Source organism: Papio anubis, chromosome 3, assembly GCF_008728515.1.
Source record: "Papio anubis isolate 15944 chromosome 3, Panubis1.0, whole genome shotgun sequence".
Lineage (NCBI taxonomy): Eukaryota > Metazoa > Chordata > Mammalia > Primates > Cercopithecidae > Papio > Papio anubis.
In genome coordinates this window covers 36,832,677-36,849,042 of record NC_044978.1, presented here as the reverse complement: position 1 = coordinate 36,849,042, position 16,366 = coordinate 36,832,677, and the positions used below count along the sequence as shown (strand labels likewise).

At 44.1% G+C, this 16,366-nt stretch overlaps 1 protein-coding gene and 1 pseudogene across 5 annotated transcripts in view; one reads left to right on the top strand and one right to left on the bottom strand.

The window, feature by feature from the left end:
- FBXW7 (F-box and WD repeat domain containing 7) overlaps positions 1 to 8,660 on the bottom strand; it is a 209,928-nt gene extending 201,268 nt beyond the window's left edge. For all 4 annotated transcript variants that reach the window (XM_031664221.1, XM_009207702.4, XM_017959130.3 and 1 more), the window contains exon 1: positions 8,176 to 8,660. The gene's annotated coding sequence lies outside the window, so the exon portion shown is untranslated. The remainder of the gene's footprint in view (positions 1 to 8,175) is intronic.
- An 812-nt stretch (positions 8,661 to 9,472) lies between these two features.
- On the top strand, positions 9,473 to 12,470 carry LOC101008015 (annotated as a pseudogene). The gene has a single exon (XR_001902299.3). The product of XR_001902299.3 is annotated as an uncharacterized LOC101008015 (transcript).
- The last annotated feature ends 3,896 nt before the right edge of the window (positions 12,471 to 16,366 follow it).

Here is a 16,366-nt window from a genome sequence, read left to right as displayed (position 1 = left end):
TTTAATCCTAACAACCACCACGTAAAGGACATGTTTTACTCCATCAACAGGTGATGCCACCAAAATTAAAAGGATAATAAATAGCTTGTTCAAGGCCATGAAGCCAAGAAATTATTGAATTATGAGTTATTGAATTCATATTATGAATGTATTTTATTAGGTAAATGAGAAGTAAACTAGCTGCCTGTGTGGTCAGAAGTAAACTAGCTGACTCCAGGTAGACCTGTTTTCAACCATTAGGTAATTATAAATTACTACTTTTAGTGAAGCAACTCCTTCTCAGACCTAAAGAATGTCATGCAAAGGTATATTACCCCCTATACACCCCCCTAAAAAGCATACAATCCTAAAAGGCTGTTAAAAAATACATACACTCTGACCAGGCACTGTGGCCCAAGCCTGTAATCCCAACACTTTGGGAGGCCATTTCAGGAGGACTGCTTGAGTCCTGGAGTTTGAAACCAGCCTGGGCAACATAGTGAGACCCTGTCTTTACAGAAAATTTTTTAAAAATTAGCAGGGTGTGGCAGTACACACCTATAGTCCCAGCTACTCAGCAGGCTAAGGTGGGAATATCACTTGAGCCCAGGGGGTCGAGGCTGCAGTAAGCAAGGATCACACCACTGCCCTCCAGCCTGGTGACAACGTGTAACCCTGTCTCTAAAAAAAATAATTTTATACAAACCACACACACTCTCATAAGCATTGGCTAGATTAGGAATTTTTGTTAAAAATTTAAAAATTATATACATACACACACACACACACACACACATATATATACACACACACATACACACATTCTTCCAAAAACAAACCAGCAATTTGCCTTGAGACTTCACATTTGGAACTGACAATATACATTGATGGGTTAGTTTTAAGATGCTGTGAGATGAAAACGCCAAAGCCAGAGGATGTGATCCTGTCAGAGAAAAGGCTAAATAATATTAAAAATATTTTGTAGTCTTTTAATATTTCCTAAATTCCAGAGCAGTCATGCAGAAATGAACATCTAACACAACACACTAGGTACGTGTACACAGACATACACACACACAGAGAGAGAGACAGAGAAAACACGCTATCTCTTTCTTACAGCCAGATTTCCAGTAGCTATCTTCCTGCTAGAAAGAAAGGGCAAAGGTGACAGAGCATAGCAACAGGAACTGCACAGTATCTGACTGACCCACTAGCTGTCCCTTAGGTCTGATGGGGGAAGAGCAAAAGATACTCAAGCAATAAGGTCTCTTGTGCGTTTCTGCTTGTTTCTGATTTTCAACTACCTGCATGGCAGGATAATACAAGACAAACATTGGCTCTCATATTTTCTTCTTATAAGCCTTCTGCTTTAGAGAAATCAAGTGTTACTCAAAAATTATAAAGGAACACCTCTGAAAAATTTCGTTAAACGTTATTTTAGTTTGTCATTCCAATATCCAGATCGAGTGCTCGGTGAAAAACCGCAGATGCTCCCTCAAACATTTCACAATTCTGAAGTTGTAATAAGAAGAAATTTTTAAAGATACTTGCATGTAAAAATATAATTACTAGAAGATATATATCCCATAGTATTCAGAAAATGTCACATACTTTGAAAAAATGCATTCCATTTAAATGTACTGTCAAAGGTATCATAAGGAAATACCAAGGAGGTATCATCAGAAAGTAGCAAAAACATAAAAGTACATTAAGACATAAAACAGGATGATATTAAGTGATATCAAAAATATTTTGTAAAGTCCTTTAATACTGCCTAAATTCCAGAGCAGTCATGCAGAAATGAACATCTAGCACAGTACACTAGGTACCTCTACACACACATACTCTGTGTGTATGTGTGTGTACATTTTCCCCCATTATACTTAATGGGGGGAAAAGTCTAAAAACAGGACAATTTAACAGCAAGAATTCATTATTTAAAAGCAATTTTACTCATCTTTTTGTAATGACAATCCAGTCACACTAAAAAAAAACTAATACACATTTTTTCCTGGTCCACTGAAAGTATCAACGAATGAGAATATTTCTGTTTGGAGTATCTACAGATATGAGATGCACACCTTGTGTCTTTTAAATTACCACTCATCCTTAGGCTTGGGACAACGATAAAATTACCTGAAAAGGCAAAGATTAAAAGATTTTTAAAATAATAAAGAAATAATCCTTTCCAAATAAATAGGAAAGCAACTTTATAGTGACCTTCTAAAAGACATACTAACATTGTCAGATTATATACTCTCTTTTTAAAAGAAGAAAAATTAAAAAGTTGTTCAATTTAAGTAACAATATGTAGAAATACTATATATAAAGTAAAAGCAGGTTTCATACTCACTGAAAAGTGATCATTTTTGCAAGAGTAATCTCCACCCCTGCCATAAACAAGGGAATCCTAAAATAAATAGGATTTATGAAACTAAATATACCATCATCCAATGTTGGCATCTGCTGACATATGAAACAAATATTTTAATATTAACTGTAATGTAAAATTGCACAAAGTGAATTACACTTTCTGAACAACACATGTGAGAAAGATTCACTCTTAAAAATATAGCAATGCAGCCGGGCGCGGTGGCTCACTCCTGTAATCCCAGCACTTTGGGAGGCCAAGACGGGCGGATTATGAGGTCAGGAGATCGAGACCATTCTGGCTAACACAGCGAAACCCCATCTCTACTAAAGAATACAAAAAAATTAGCCGGGCGTAGTGGCTAGTGCCTATAGTCCCAGCTACTCGGGAGGCTGAGGCAGGAGAATGACGTGAACTCAGGAGGCGGAGGTTGCAGTGAGCCGAGATCACGCCACTGCACTCCAGCCTGACCATACAGCGAGACTCCGTCTCAAAAAAAATAAAAATAAAAATTAAAAAATAAAATAAAATAAAATAAAATATATATATATACACACACACACATATATATACATATATATATACACACACACAAATATATATATCTCTCTCTCTCTCTCAATGCTAGTCAGGTGTGGTGGCTCACGCCTGTAATCCCAGCACTGTGGGAGGTCAAGGTGAATGGATTACCTGAGCTCAGGAGTTAAGAGACCAGCCTGGGCAACATGATGAAACCCCATCTCTATCAAAAATACAAAAAAATTAGTCAGGCGTGGTGGTGCGTGCCTGTGATCCCAGCTACTCGAGAGGCTGAGGTAGGAGGATGACTTGAGCCCAGGAGGCGGAGGTTGCAGTGAGCTGAGATCACACCACAGCATTCCAGCCTGGGTGACAGAATGAGACCCAAAAAATATATATATACACACACACACACAAACATACACACACACATATATGTGTATATATACATGTATATACATCAAAGCTTTTTAAAGTACACATTTAAATGATTTAAGTAATTTGTTAAGATACACTAGTATTTGAAATTAACAAAACAAAAACTGCGGAGCCAATAATTCTACACACTGAATTAGTCACTGCAAGAGATTAAGACTTAAAGAGATGCAGTATCAAACTTTAATGCTCTTACAGTTTGACTCATATTATTCAAACCAACCATAAACACTTCTAATTTTACATACGAAGAAAATGCTTTACATTTATTTTCAGGTTTCTAAAGTATGACCACAAGCTTCTTTGCAGATACTTTTGGCCATGATACAAAGCCAGTATATCACTAAATGTCAATTGTGGTTATCTTTAGATAAGAAATGCAGGTAGTCCCTATTTTTTAGCTGCATCCCTTTAAAGATGGCATCACCCATGCCCCTCAATCCATAGTTTGCATCATCATGAAGGCAAAAGTATTTTACAGTAGAGTATGTGCTTTATGCCGAATCATTTTAAATGAACTCAGAGAAAAACATCTCACCTAGAAAACAAAGACCACCAAAAACAGCCAGTCCTGGCTTTGTAGTGTAATAAAGCTCATACTGTTTGTTGGTGGATTTGGCAGTTGTCTGTATCAGGGGTCCAAAAACTTCCGCCTATGGGCCAATTGGAGCACAGCAACATTCATTCACTTCCTTGTTGTCTACAGCTGCTTTCACACTATAAGAACAGAACTGAAAGTTGTGACAGATCATGTGGTCCATAAAACCTAAAATATTTACTAACTGGCCCTTTACAAAAATAGTTTGCCAACTCCTTCTCTACACAATGAGATGTCAGAAGCACCAGAAGACTTCTCCAAGAACCATCTCCAAAGTACAATGCAATAAGCCTATGCTTTGGGGTCATCTGGTGGGTGCTAAAACGCACACACACAAACATTTCCCTCAAGTCTCTCTAGTTCCCTATCAATCCAAAGTTGCCAAGGCAAAGTATATGAAGTTACCACTCTTCTCACTGTCCTTACTAGTAAATAACTTTAACTATAAATGGTTGCCTTCTAAAATTCATCTGAACATGGCTTCGACTGCACAAAAAATGTTGTGGAAAGTGGAGGGTGACAAGAGAAGGCCTCCATATGGCATATAATCCAATCCCTGTATCTTCACCCTAGAATCACCTTAGACCTATCTCCCTGTTGAAACATCTCTTCCCCAGAGTTTCTGCCATTTGAATAATCACTGTTAAGAAGTCAGAGAAGCTACTGGGAAAGTGTAGAATTCCAACTAAGGAACACAAAAAAGTGTGAATATATATTTCCTTCCTCACAATCCTTAATCCTGTTAAAGTCAATACTAAATGCAAGCCACAAAAATGTCTACATTTTTTAAGTGCCAAGTTGCTTTTTGTTTTTTAATAAAAAGGTTAAAAGGAAAAAAAAAAAAAAAAAAAAAAAAAGCATGTTCAGCACTGCTGTGCCTACACAGGGATATCCCCTCCATTGTATGGGACACAAAGACACACACCAACTGTGAACAAGGGAAGCAGCCTTCTCTGTCAGCTATTTTTGGCCTTACTTCGTCATATTAAGACCAAACGTACGATAATAATGCACAGCGAACTTTAAAAACATGAATTTGAGGAAACAAATCTGTCCTTCTATTTATAAATTCCTTAACAATGAAATTATCATTAAATATGCTCTTCTGAACTTAATCTCAAGGGACCTATATACCCTATCTAAAAAATAAATAAAAACTTTTAGCTTCTTTCAAAAACACAGAATAATATACCCTGGGACTAAACTGGTGGCCATGTTTAAAGCCTGCTCATTCCTTTTTAACTTCAACTCTTATCCACTTCTAAAACATCTATTTTAGGTAGTGTCTCATTCATTCAGATTTTCCCCCTAACTAAAAATACCCACTTTTCAGCTCTTCACTTTCCATCAGTACTCTGGGAAACCTAAATACATTGAAAATAATTCCAACTTTACATTTTCAGTATATTACCTGCTAAACTATTTTGCTGTTTTGAAACTGCAACAGTATCCAATTGTTGCCCTAAAATTTCACATCCAAAACAAAGTTTACTGTACCATTTCCAAACTCTTTTTTGTAAGAAGTTGCTAGCAACATACTAAGCATCTTCTTTTTCACTCCTCCTTCTGTATAGCCCTTGATAGCCATGACATAATAAAAATGTTGGTTCCCTAGAAAAAGAAAATCCTAATCCAGGCATAACTGCTTTTGCCTAAAATGTAATTTCTCGTCAGTCATCTGAAACTACTCTCTCAGGAACATTCTTCTCAATTGCTTCTTTGAACTGTAATCATGTGTCTACACAAACACAACTGACCCTAACACTACTCAACAACCTCCATCTGTATTCCCTTCAAACCAACTTCATAATTTTATCTGTCCCTTATACCTTCCAATTCCAAGTCTTAAATATGTTGTCTCTACTTGCTCTTTTCTTCCTAAAAGAAACCTTCACAGATTTGGCTTCAACACTTCAATTAGTTCTATATGTACACGTCCAAAAGCAACATTTCCCTAGTGAAAAATGTAAAAACATATTCACATCTATAAGTTGCCAAATAACATCTAACATCTAGTGTGGTCTTAGATAAATATTGGTCTTTCGCCCCTCTCCTATAGCTTTGTGCAATTTGTGTTTGATTGTCTCCACCACCACCAAGTAAAAGCATCTCAAAGGCAGGGACCCCAAATAGTTTGTCATTTCTACCCAAACATGCTAAACATTACCATAATTTTTTTGCCCAAACATGCTAAACATTACCATAATTTTTTGGCCAGACGCGGTGGCTCATGCCTGTAATCTCAGCATTTTGGGAGGTCAAGGTGGGTAGATCATTTGAGGCCAGGAGTTCGAGACCAGCCTGACCGACATGGTGAAACCCCATCTCTACTAAAAATACAAAAAAATTAGCCAGGCGTGGTAGTGCATGCCTGTAGTCCCAGCTACTCGGGAGGCTGACGCAGGAGAATCGCTTGAATCTGGGAGGCAGAGAGGTTGCAGTGAGCTGAGATCGCTCCATTGCACTCCGGCCTGGGTGACAGGGCAAGACTGTGTCTCAAAAAAAAAAAAAAAAAAAAAATTACCATAATTTTTAACCAATCTATAGTTAAAGCAATAAAAGTAGGTCCTAAAATTAGTAAGCAACTTTGACAGAGCACAACCTACATTCAAACTATAGTTTGTTTCTTAATTTGTCCTCCCCTCCGTCCCAAAACACAGCTTCTACATGACTACATTTCTCTTTATCATATCTTTGTGAAAAACGGAATACATGACTCTGATTCTAAGTCTAACATTACATCCACTATTCAGTATTTTCATGTCAGTACACATTTAAAAGAATTTAAAGTTCCTTACCAAAGCATAACAAGGCAACTAAAGAAAAACAATTCAGTGGGAGAAGTTTCAGAGGAGGGAAAAGTGGTCAAAGAAATGAAAGACATTATTCTAAGACAAGAGTTGGAGAAAATGACGGTAGAAATAATGAAAGTCTATAAAATTAAGAAAAGATAAACTGAGGCTTGTCCTGGTATTTCTTGAAATATAAACTCTGTGTCCTGAAAATTTAGGGACACAGGTAGGGAATATGTAAATGAATTGTCATATAATACACAGGCTAATAAACTTGCAGAACTCATTACTTTAAAAAAAAAAAACAAACATTGTTAAGTTTGAGAAAGTTTTAAATTAGTCTAATCAAGATCCTGAATGGAGAACTTCGAATACAGAGATAATCCCAGGCTTACATTCATTCCCACAAAGCATCTCTCAGCAGTGGCTTCAGACAGAACGAGCCCACAGTTGTCTAGATGGACCACAATTCTCAGTATAGTACTGCCTATGCCTTCCTATATAAAATCCTGCTCTATGTTTAACCCTTAAGGTCTGTATATGAAATGTTAATTACTTTCATGAACCTTTAACTTGGCACTCTGACAAGATACCTAAAATACAAGTCAAAGGTTTTATAAACTTCAACTTTAAAATAATGGAAAGAAAAAATCATTCCTGACTTAAATATCAAAGGTGTATCCTAAATTGATACAGAAATAAAGATAATTCAAAAGAGCAAAGCCTCAAACCAAATAAAAAAGTCCTCAAACCAAATAAAAAAGTGTTGTCATTTGTTACTCTAAAAAAAAAAAAAGGGAGGGGTGAAGGGAAAAAAAATCACAACTTTTATAAAATGATTAATGTGATAAATGCTCTTCCCCAAAAAAGTTGTGATTCCTGAGAACTCAAGTTCCTGAATAACTGACATCTGTTACAGTGTCCTCCTAACACACATGAATTGGATCCAGGAACTGAGAAGCTTAACTCCTGTACCAATAGGTACTGAAATGAACCTCTCTCAGGACTGGCTTTTGGTTTTGTTTTGTTTAAAAAAAAAACAAAGGAATTTTACTTTCAGGGGTCCACATGGTAAGTGGTTCTCACTCGGGAACCTATATGAGAGTACCCCAGAAACAAAAAGTAAACCGCACACACCCACAGTACCAGGAAAAGTTTACAGATACAGATGGCCTCTGTGCGCACATATGCTCTGGCTTCCTCAATTTCCCTTTGCCAACTACTGGGCAGAAAGGTGCGAGTATTCACTCTGGAGAAAGAACTCCTCCAAGTAAAACCTCCATACTTGCATTACTCGTACAAAGAGCTAAAAAGTCACAAAATACAGGCCTCTCTAACACCTTTCCCCCTCTGTGAATAAAGCTAGACCCTCTCATTGATAGACTCCCAACACTACTGGAGAACATCAGCAAAACTCCAGGAGGAAGCGCCGGCATCCTCCCACTTTCTCCCCCTCAATCCCCTCTCCCGGGGCCACTCACACTTTTAGAGAAGAGCCGCGGCGCCGAGAAAGTGAGTTGGTTCCCTTCCTCCTTCGGACTGAGGCGGCAGCTGCGGAAGGCTCCGGCGCGATACTGAGGTTGAAGCGGTGCTCGTGTCGCTAAACCAGGCGGCCACCCGGGTCTCTTCCGTGCTGCCAGGGGAGAGGAGGCGGCGGCCCCGCTTACCTCCTCTTTTCCTCTTCCTGGGTCTTTTCAGGCTGCGGCTTCTGCCCGTCCAGGGCCACTTCTCCCGGGACAGTCAGGTTTGGGAGACTCCGAATTTTGTTTTTGTAAAGTTTCCTCTAGGTGGAGGCTGCAGCCGGCCCCCCGGGTCCCCCCCGGCCCCGCCGCCCTCGGGACTGGGGCGGGGGAGGGGGGCTCTAAGAACTCCTCCCGGAGTCCAGCCAAGGAGCCGGGGGGCCGGCGACTGGCCAAGGGAGAAGACCCCCGGAGGGGGCTGAGGGGAGGGGAAAGGTGAGGAAAGGACGGCGGCGTCGGTCCTGCTCTCTCCGCCGCCCCAGCCGCAGCTTCACATCGGGGTCCCCGCCCCCCCGGCCGGGGGGTGGTTGCCGAGCTTGGTTGGGGCCCCGGTTCATACACTCCGGGGCAAGATGCTACGGCCCCGGGCGGGTGGCCGAGGCGGCGGCGAGGCGAGGGACCCGGCCGGCTCCGCTCGGCGCCGCCCCCGCTCCCGGCTCCCGCATGTGTCGCTGCGGCTGGGACCCCCCTCCCTACACCTTGGGGGTCTCTCGCCCCAGGCCCCCCGGGACGAGGCAGAAGCTCCGGCGCCTCCTCAGCGTTCTCTCACCACGGAGCAGCTACCCAGTCCCGGCCGGTGGCAGCCGCCTCCCTGCCCCCCAAGCCGCCGGCTCCGGCTCAGGCTCGGGCTCCGGCTCCGGCTCCGGCTCCGGCGTGTGCAGCAGCCGCCGCTGCCGGCCGGGAAGGTGAGGGGGGGAGAGGAGTGCGGCCGCGGCTCCCGCTGGCCCAGGTGAGAGCGAAGGTCTCGGCGGCCAGTGCAGGAGGGCTGGGTCTCTCGGATGCGCCTTCGCTCTCACTCTCAGCGGCGGCAGCAGCGGCAGCGCCCGGAGCTCAGCTCGCTGTCTCCCTCGCTCTGTGCGGGGCTCTCGCCTCACTCCAGAGAGAGGGGCGGGAGGAGAGCGGCGCCTGCCGATGACGCAAGTCACCTAGCAACCACTCTCTTCCCCCTCCCTCTTCTTTCCGCTCTGAGGCTTCCTCCGCTGGCCTCTTTTCCCCTTCCAGCCACCCCGCCCTGGGCGCCTCTGGCGCCCTCTGATGACGCTCCAAGGGAAGAGGAAGTGGGGATCGGCGAGCGGGTGGGTGCGCCTCGGGCCGCGGGACTCGCAGCCGCCGCCGCCGCTGCCGCCTCTACGGCCGCGTCAGAACTGAAGAAAGGAAGGGGAGGAGCCGAGTCGAGCCTAAGCTGCCGCTCGATCTTACCCCTGACCCGAGGGCGGCCTGGAGAGCTTGCTCTGTAGCAGTTTCCTTCGGGGCAGGTGGGGACTGCTCCTTTGGGAGGAAAGAGGAGGCCCAGGCCGCGCCTTCAGACAGCTGCGCGCACCACCCGAAGATGAGGCATTTGGCCCCAGACCCTCGAAAAGCCGGACTGATCGAGGAGTTCCCGCACAGCCTGACCCGCTGCACCTGCTCCAGGGAGAGAGCGCCCCAACCTTCCCGTGGCGTGGGGTGAGACCCGGCGTTGGATAACGTGTGGTCGGGACGAGCAAATGTTTGATGAATGAATGAATGAATGAATGCCTCTCTCACGTGGCACTCGCGAAGCTCAGAGGATATGGTGGAAGTGCAAGTGCTTTGTAAACTACAGTGCATTGTACAAATGAGTTGTAATAAATTCCTTCCCTCCTCCTAGCCGTGAAAGGAAACAGGGGTGCGGCTTGAGTACAGTCACAACCTGAGTCTTTAGTGGACAAGGAGACGAAATGCCGGGCAGAGGAAGGAACCCATCCTCGTGCAGATTGTTAGGATGGCGGGAAGGGAGGATTGGAAGGGAGCCATCCTCTGGGAGATTGTTGAAGGATTTTTAACTGTCAGGGGAAGAATTTAATAGTGCCTCACTTTTACGAATGGTTCTTTCTTATGGCTTGGGGCTTTCGAGAACTTCTGATCTTGGTTCATCAGTGTACGTTGTCATCAAGAAATGTTAGCCTGTGTTTCAGGTCTGACTCAAAGGTTATTTTCTTTCTAAAATAAATGTTATTACTATTATGCAGCTTTTCCTACAGATGTTATCCTGGAAAGGAAAGTCAAGGAAAAACTCATGAAGTTTAAAGTGTAGTTCTCTAGGAAAAGAAATTTAAGATAAAAGGACCAGAATCCTCAGAAATCTGTCTTAAGTGAGTAGTATGAGGAAAAGATTAAAACAGCAGCAATGATGAAAGCAGATTCCACAATTCTGTCCGTGGACCCTAGTACACTCTACCTCCTTGGGAAGCAGTAGTAATGGACTTTACAAGTCTTTCCACCTGAAGGAGGGGGTGAGATAGGAGCAAATGTAATATAGACAAATGTGGGAAGCTCTGGGTTTCTCCCACTACTGCCACTAACATCTGCAAACAGTAGACTAAGGAGCCTTTTAACTGGGTAAATACAAGGCCTCGTGTTCATTAACATGCTGCGGGAAAGGTGGTGGGAGGGGCAAAGGAGAATGTGGCAAAACCAAGGAGAGACTCACAGACTAGCACCTGACCCTACTGCCCTTGATCCGAAGTTCCAAGAGCCAGGTTAAATATCCTGCTTAAATTACCCTGGATTTTTCTGTCTTTACATGACCAATCCCCTGCTACAGCCTTCCAAATAAGACTCACAGTTAATCAGACCAACAAGTGATGGTTTCACATGGCTACAAAATAAATATTTTTTGTTTTTCCCCCTCTTCCTATCTTACAGCAGGGGAATGGTGGAAATTAAAGGAGTAAAACACACAGATTTAGGGGATTTTGTGAAGCTAAACACCTCAGAGAGTTTAACCTTTGTGGGCTTTGAAGGAAAAGAGTGCAAACATCAGAATTCTGCAGCCCAGCAGAGAACACCTCCAGTTAAGTGTGTACCACATAGGGTTTTCAGCAGCGTGATCTTCTGTTTTCACTGTCAGTGGCTCCACCTTACAACCTCAGTGCTGAGGAACAGAAGGACACTCAGGAGAGCCTGAGCCACCTACTTAGAAAGTATTTAATAACAGCACACTAAGCTTACTGGGCTAGATACCCTCCTCAACATCCAGCTTGATAACAGGAGGAAACAGCTGGAACTGGAGGCTGGAGAGAAGGAAGTTCATACATTTCCAACTTGGTCTGCATCTCTTTAGTTCCTTGTATTGCTTATTAATCCAGAGGAGAAAACAGCTAGTTAATTCAAAATTCCAAAAAATCTGAAGTTTTAGCTAATAGTTCCTTCCCTGGTTCATCAATTTAAGATAAAGACCTAAAAACTGTGTTAAAATATAGAACAAAGGAGATTCTTATAAAGTTTTTGACCTCTACACTTGAAAGTGAGCTCTTATGAGAAATTAATCAATGTTTTGTTATTCCACATCAGTGGGTTTTACTGTCAAAGATTGTATAAGCTAAATTATCTGGCAAAATTTTGCTTTCCAGAAATGCTATCTATAGTATATTAATTTTAACATTTTTATTGTGAAATATAGTTTAAATACATAAAGCAATTATATAGTATAATAAGTGATTATAAAGGAAACCACCATGTAACCGATCAACCAGGTCAAGAAATGGAATATTTCCAGCAACTCAGAAGTTCCCTGCCCTGCCCCATGACCTTCCTGAACACAACTCTTTCCCTCCCTCCTAAATGTAGCCATTATTCTAACATTTGTGATAATCATTTCCTTGCTTTTCTTTGTCACAAGCATGCATCCCTAAACAATATATTGTTTAGTTTCATTCTTTGTTTTGAACTTGATGTAACTGGAACAATATAATATGTAATCTGTTGTTCTTGCTGCTTTTGCTCAACATTGTTTTTAATTCATATGTTGTTCAGGTTGTTCCTATAGCTGTAATCTGTGCATTTTCATTGCTGCATATTACAGTGTCTCATTGTACCAGTATGTGACAATATGTTTAGCCATTCTGTTGCTGATAGACATCTGGGTTGTTTCTAGTTTAGGACTGTTATAAATGCTAATGTGAACATTCTCATATATGTGTTCCATCACATCTATGTCAGTTTCTGTATAGCATATGCCTGGGAGTGGTAAGATGTATCATAAACTTGAATAAATAATGCCAAGTTCTTTTCTAGAGGGTTACACACTCACATTAGGTATGTATGAGTCCCATTGCTCCACACCTTCACAACACTTGACATTGTTGGTTGTTTTGGTTTTGCCAGTCTGGTGGGCGTGTAGTAGTATATCATTATGGTTTTAACTGGCATTTCTCTGATTACTGATGCTGTTGAGAACCTTTTTGTGTACAACTAGCCATTTGGATTTACATTTTTGTGGTGCGTTATTATCTTTTCAATGTCGAAGTCTCTGAGATGCCCAACTTTTCAATATCCTTTCATAGTCCATATTTGAACAGGTAAAGTAATGTCATGGGATGTTGAGGGTGTCGCTTTTCTGGCCGGAAACCTCTGTGGCCTGTAGCGCCTTTGCCCAAGTCTTGCTCAGGCCCACTGGGCTCATTCCACCTACTTGGCCTGGCAGGCTGTGCTCAACTTACGCTACCGGCCTGGATCCCACGTCTGCCAAGAGCAAGTACGGCGTGGAGCAGCAAGGCATGTGTGAGCAAGCGTGAGGTCTGGCTACTGCACAGTCAGACACACCAGCTGCTGCAGTGGGGCGGGCAGCTCCAGATGTGCCAGCTCTCTGCAAGGCTGTGGCTGGACCAGGCATACTGCAAGCAGCTTCCACAGCTGGCACCAGGGAACACATTGGCACCCAGAAGCTGGGAGACGCCAGGAACTGCAGGGACCCAAAGAGGGAGTCACAGCCCTGGGTTGGGGAGCTCCCAGGTCTGGACTCCCCGAAAGGCCACAGCCCTTCTCTTCACCCGCAATTTGGCAGCAAGGGGGATGTCTTAGCCCCGTTTGTGTTATAGCTCCTTTAGCCTCACGATTTGGCAGGTCCCAAGTTCTTCTCCTGTGACCAGAAAGAACAAGGTATGCAGACAAGTGGAGGGTGAGCAAGATGTTATTGAGTGATGGAACAGCTCAGAGGAGACCCACAGCGGGTAGCTCCTTTCTACAGCCAGGGTGTCCCAATGAGTGTTCAGCTCCTAGCAGAGAGGGTGGCTCCTTTCTGCTAGGCAGGTTGTCCTGATGAGTTTTCAGCTCTCAGCAGAGAGGAGAGCTTCTCTTTGCAAGGTAGCTCGTCTATGCAGGAAGGTTGTTCCAACAAATGTTCAGTTCTCAGCAGGGAGGGTAGCTGGTCTCCGCAGCTGGTCATCCTAACAAGTGTTCAGCTAGCAGCAGAGAAGGTAGTTCCTCTCTGCAGCTGGTCATCCATCCTTTGCTCAGTTCTGACTGAGCCCCGGGCTTTTACGGGCCTCAGAGGGGAGGAAGTGCATGCTGATTGGCCCTTGGGCAGGCCCAGGAAAAAGCACCATAAGTTCCCCCTCTAGTGTGCAGGATGGGCAGCCCAGTCCCTGGGCTTCAGGCCTTACCCGGCCTAAAGGTGGGGCTTCACTGAGAACCTGCTCCTTTCCACTCTGAAGCCTGTCTGCCTCGTACCACTTTTCGTGGCACCCAGGCTGTTCCTGCAGAGGGGCGCCTGTGAGGCCAGGCCTCAGCCCTGCCAACCCTTGCCTCCCTCCCATGCTTGTCGGCGCCCAACATCTAGAGGGGGCAGAAGCAGCAGGGGGCTGGCATGTCAGTACTGCCCCAAGCCTGCACATACCCAGCTGGGCTGTGACAGAACCCGGGCTTGGCCCCAACCCCGTTCTGAGATCGGAGCAGGCGCTGGGAGCGGAGAGAGGCCAGGCAGTGGGAACAGACACCCCCAGGCCTGCAGGGGGAATGGGGCCTTCCTGTCCCCCAGAGGGTGCAGAGTGCAGAGATGCCCTGGTCCTGCGCCTGGGAGGGTGGGATTCCCGCCTGCTCCATGGAGTGTACAGGCAGCCCCAGCTGCGCCTCCTTGCAGCCCAGGGCGAGGACTCCAGGTCCTTGCTGGGCCCCTCTCTGCCCACCTCTCCATGCCCGACCATGCTGCTCCCCTACTGGCAGGCAGCTCAACCTTGCCCCATCACAGCAGCCCCCAGGGCAGTGGGCTCTGGGGACTGTCCACCTCCTCCGCACGTGCTCCCCACAGTGACAGTGGGCGAGAGCAGTAATTCAGGGTCAGGGTCTGGAGCAGTGGAGGCTCCAAGGCTGGGAACGGGTCCTGTCTGGCCATATGAGGATGGGTACTGGGGGCCGCACAGTTGTCCACCTCGGGAACGAGGGGCGCAAAGGTCCCACAACTGCCACTGCCACTCCCACAGCCGCTCCTGCCACCAATGCTCACACATCCGCACTGCAGCCGGCGTGATGGCAGTGGCTGCTCTGGACGGCCTGCCATTGCCATCAGTAATGCCACCAAGTAAGTTATATTTGGGACAAGTTCCTTCCAAAATAAGAATAGTTATAGGTTACCTAGTTATATTTTTTTATTACTTTGATTATAAACTTTTTCTTTTAGACAGGGTTTCACTCTGTCACAAAGGCTGGAGTACAGTGGCTTAATCATAGCTCACTGAAGTCTCAAGCTCCCGGACTCAAGCGGTCCTCCTGCCTCTGCCTCTCAAGCAGCTAGGACTACAGGCACGTGCTACCACCTGGCTAATTTTTTTATTGTTTATAGAGACAGGGTCTCACTATATTGCCCAGGCTGGTCTCAAACGCCAGGACTCAAGCAGTCCTCCAACCTCAGCCTCAGGTGTGAGCCACCATGCTCACCCTATAAACTTTTTTTTTCTTGACTTTTTTCATTTTCTTTTTTTCTTTTTTTACTTTTTTTTTTTTTTTTTTTTGAGACAAAGTCTCACCCTGTCACCCAGGGTGGAGTGCATTAATGCAAGTGAACACAGCCCACTGCAGCCTCAACCTGGACTCAATGGATTCCCCCACCTCAGCTTCCTGAGGCCACAGGGATGCACCACCACACCCAGCTAATAAACTTCTTAAAAGTTGGCCTACAGCGCTTTTTTTTCTTTACCATCCAAAATCATGCAATTTTTCAACTATTAGACTATTGCCAGCAATCCCTCATGGTGGCTTTTTGTTGTTGTTGTATTTTAGTTTCCTCCAAGAATATAAAGGCAATTTTAATTCTCTTGAATCTGTGTAACTAAACTTTGTTTTTGTTGCTGTGTATTTTTCTCAAGGCAATTGTGCAAAAAATTTTTTTACATATTCTTTTCATTTCCCAGGTTCATTGATTTTTTAAAAGTCACAATGGCTTTTTCTTTACTACTAACATTCCTGCTACAATTTATGGATTTTTTTTTTTTAATTTCACTCATTAACATCAAATACACAACATTGGTGTCACTGCCTGGCATATTTTCCCAACATTCTACATTTTATTATTTTCATTAATTTCTTATCTCTCAGTTCTCTGTTTAGAATCAGTGATATTTTAAAACTGGAGGAAGGTGAGACCCAGAGAAATTGACTTACCCAGAGTCAGGAGGGCAAGTAAATGGGAAGCCCCGACTCCACCACAAGTCTTCAGATACGGTACGCTTGTGATTGTATCACTCTGACTCTGTCTTCTGGAACAATAAGGTAAATTAATTCCCAAAGTCTGTAGAATATTGTTCATTTCCACATGGCAGACCTCTTATTCTACAATTGAATAAGGTTTATTTTAAGCCTCACAGCTTTAGGATCAGATTAATATTGATACAAATAGAAATAAATTTTTTAAAAGTTAAAGATTAGGCCAGGCACAGTGGCTCATATCTGTAATCCCAACACTTTGGGAGGCCGAGGCAGGTGGATCACCTGAGGTTGGGAGTTCAAGACCAGCCTGACCAAAATGGAGAAACCCCGTCTCTGCTAAAAATACAAAATTAGCCAGGCGTGGTGGTGCATGCCTGTAATCCTAGCTACTCAAGAGGCTGAGGCAAGAGAATCGCTTGAACCCAGAAGGCAGAGGTTACGGTGAGCCAAGATTGTGCCATTGCACTCCAGCCTGGGCAATAAGAGCAAA